At 51.5% G+C, this 3,420-nt stretch overlaps 1 non-coding gene and 2 pseudogenes across 1 annotated transcript; all 3 read right to left on the minus strand.

Annotated features, from left to right (window-relative positions):
- Positions 1–239: 239 nt before the first annotated feature.
- LOC129847004 (U2 spliceosomal RNA) lies at positions 240–392 on the minus strand (annotated as a pseudogene).
- A 359-nt stretch (positions 393–751) lies between these two features.
- LOC129846980 (U5 spliceosomal RNA) lies at positions 752–868 on the minus strand. The gene has a single exon (XR_008758335.1). It is a non-coding gene; the product is annotated as a U5 spliceosomal RNA (small nuclear RNA).
- A 360-nt stretch (positions 869–1,228) lies between these two features.
- Positions 1,229–1,404, minus strand: LOC129846993 (U2 spliceosomal RNA; annotated as a pseudogene).
- Between the last annotated feature and the right edge of the window lie 2,016 nt (positions 1,405–3,420).

A 3,420-nucleotide genomic window follows, 5' to 3' on the forward strand; every position in this document is an offset into this window, starting at 1 on the left:
CCGAAAGCCACTCAGGCTAGCAGACAACACAAAACTCAAAACAGTAGGAAGAGCTAAAGGTGGGGGAGGGTAGGATACAAGGGGGTGGAGAGATACAAAACAGGACAAACAAGGGGGAAAATGAAATGAAATTAAATAAGAAAGAAAAAGACCAGAGGGCCTTTAAACTCACCCTACAGGTGCTGGTGCATCTGTAGCCCACCACCAAAACCACCACCTAACCCAGGACAAAAGAACATACAAGGTTAAGACAAACAACAAAAATAATAATTTTAACAAAATGAAATAGCACAATTTCCCGGGCGCCCTCCGGCCTGCGATCGCTTCTCCGATCAAGTGCAGCACTGACAAGGTAACTACACTTGATCTTAGCCAAAAGGCCGAGAAGCGATAACCCACAAATGGTACCCTGCAGCCGCCGGGCACCCGGGGGTCTCGGCAGACTTTGGCGGTTTGGCAAAAGGTGGCTCCTCCCCCCCAGCCCCCCCTTCCCTGGCGACAGACAGGCTGGTGTTTTTTATTTCTTTTTAAAGTCGCCAATGCGTCTTGAAGTCACTAGCTCTTTACGCCGCCTAGTGCGACGACGACGACTATTTGTTCAAAGCCCGGCAAATACGCCAGTCGTCCGTCGGGCTTGCTTGAACTCAATTGCCCTTAGCGACTAGTCAAACGCATGAGCAACAAGTCTCTGCTGCGGCGGCGGCGGCGTCATCAACATCTCTGTCAATTTCTCTTGAAACAAGATATAGCGGGCTCTGCCAGAAGCAAAGCCCTTCCAAAAATACTTTGAACTCATAAGTGTTCCTCTCCACGGAAGTCTTTAGTAAAAGGCGAAAGGCTTGTGCGTAATGAAGAGAAACCAGAGTCGTGTGGAAGTCAGACGTCGGGGCCCGAGACACACTCTGTGCACTACTAGGCTGGGATCTCGCGGGTGGGTGGGTGGGTGGGTGGTCGGTCACCCAACCCACTCTGCCTACTTTTCCACGGCTGTGTGTGGGTAAAAAGTCACAGACAGACACAGACAGACACAGACAGACAGACAGACAGACAGACAGACAGACAGACACTCACTCACTATCCTGACCAACGTTTTTTTTTTTTTTTTTTTTTTTTTTTTTAAGTAAAATGGCGGGAAACGGGGGAACCCACGAAGAGCGCTTCGCCCTACTTTCACTTTGGATGTTTTTTTCCCCTTGCTTTTTTCTTTCCTTGACAACGGGAGGAATGTGTGTGTTGCACCGTTCCCGGAGGTACTGCAATACCGGGTCGATGCGTGGAGCGGACGGAGCAAGCCCCATTTCCGACTCCCTGTTCAAAAAATCCATTTAATATGTAGTCCCCCGATGGGGGACGTATCAGATATTAAACTGATAAGAACAGATTTTTTTCTTTTGGAAAAAGTTTATTAGCACATTTCCTTTAAAACAGCTCATACATTTTTACATCATTTATACACATAAAAACGGCAATAAGGCATAAAAACACAGCATTTGAACATTACTTTTAAATTTGTTAAAAGTACATGTTGTTTTAAAACAATGAAAAACAACCATGAATAAAAGTACTTTTCTAGTAAGAACATCAAATCTGTAAAAGCCGTTTAAAAATGTGTACTAATGATTTAACAAGGTAAAACATTTTTAAGACGTTGAAAACATGTTAAAAAGTCACTTTGTTAAAAAGCTGTCTTCGGTCCTTTGTACAGGTGCGGGGTGAGTCCTTATCAAACTCGCCTCATTCTGCTCCTCTGGATAAACTACCGTCCCATCCTTCGGGGCCCAGAGGAGATCCCTCCCCTAGGCGCATCGCCCTAGGCGCCGCAGCGCTGTCAGGCCGTGGCCGCCGGGACCTAGGGTGTTGTGGGGGACCCTTCGTATGGGGTCGAGGCCCCCTTCCTTCTGTACCACCCCAGGGCTTCCGTGGCTACCATAGCCACTGCCTGGGGGGTGGTCTCTATGTTCTTCGCTACCAGCAGGTTACGGGAGGACCACAGGGCGTCCTTCAGGCACGTGAGGGTGGGCCAGAGCTTGGTGAAGGCCTTCGATGGAATGGGCCTTCGGCCCACCCCGTACAGCACGAGCTGAGGCGTTAGGTCCTCCCCTGCTGGCAGACACGGAGTGATCAGGGGGCCTGCTTCCTTCCACAGGTCCCTGGCGGCTCTGCACTCACAGAGCAGGTGCCTCACCGACTCCTCTTGGCCGCAGCCTGGTCGGGGGCACGCGGGTGTTCTCGCCATGCCCCGTGAGTGCATGACGGCCCTGACCGGGAGGATCTCGTGGGCGACCATCCAGGACAGGTCCCGGTGCCGATTCAGGAGAGCAGGATGGGCCACATTACGCCAAACCGTTGTGGGCTCGCCTATAGCAAGCCCGCGTACTGGACACACTGGTTCCCGATCCTGCACAAGAGAGAGAAGAGAGCGGTGTTTAGTTAAAACCGTGACTGCTTCTTTTTCCAGTTTAAAATGTCTTAAAAATTTCTGGAGCTGAGCGTAGTGAGTGGGGAGCAGGAAAGAGACTGGGGCTCGCAGGTCGACTGGGATCAGCCTCAGAGTCCTGAGGTAAGATCCCAGCCAGAACCGTGCGAGGGCCTGGGTCTTGTTGTTGGCCGGGGAGGTGGCAAGAGTGAGATGTAACGCTGTATAGCGGCTGCCCAGGAACAAGTAGAGGTCAGGCAAGCCTTTCCCCCCCTTGGACCTGGGCCTCTTGACCACCTCCCTCCTCAGCCTCTCCCACTTGCTTCCCCACAGGAAGTAGAAAAGCATCCGCTCCAGGGCTAAAAGACTCCTTCGTGGGGGGATAAAAACAGAACTGATTAATAAAAGCACAGGTAAAATCACAGCTTTAATGATTAAAACCTTGCCCTCAAAAGTCAGCTGTCGTAGTCCCCAAAAACCCAGTCTCTGTCTTACTGTCCCCAGGATCCCATTCCAATTGCCGCTCCCTCCTCCCTCCCGGTCAAACTTTACCCCCAATACCCTTATGTCCGTCGTTTTGACCGTCAGTGGTAGTCTGGTCAAGTCTGGGTCTGCCCATGGTCCGAAAAATTGGGCCTCGGTCTTGTCTCTGTTCAGTCTCGCCCCAGAGGCTCGTCCGTACCAGTCGGTCCTGTCCAGGGTCCTGTCGACGGATAAAAGGTCGGTGCATAAAATGTTGACGTCGTCCATGTAAAAAACGCACTTGGCGGTCATCCCCCCACTCCCCGGGATCCCCACCCCACTGATCCGTTGGTCCCTTCTCAAGACCTGTGCCAGTGGTTCAATGCAGGCCACGAACAGAAGGGGAGATAATGGACAGCCCTGACGGACGCCGCAGTGTACTCCCACCGCTTTTGACAGATGCCCATTTACGAGGATTTTGCTGGTAATGTCCCCGTACAGCAGTCCCACCCAAGCTAAAAACCTGTCCGGGAAACCCATTT

This window comes from Salvelinus fontinalis, unplaced genomic scaffold (genome assembly GCF_029448725.1).
Source record: "Salvelinus fontinalis isolate EN_2023a unplaced genomic scaffold, ASM2944872v1 scaffold_0676, whole genome shotgun sequence".
NCBI classification, from domain to species: domain Eukaryota; kingdom Metazoa; phylum Chordata; class Actinopteri; order Salmoniformes; family Salmonidae; genus Salvelinus; species Salvelinus fontinalis.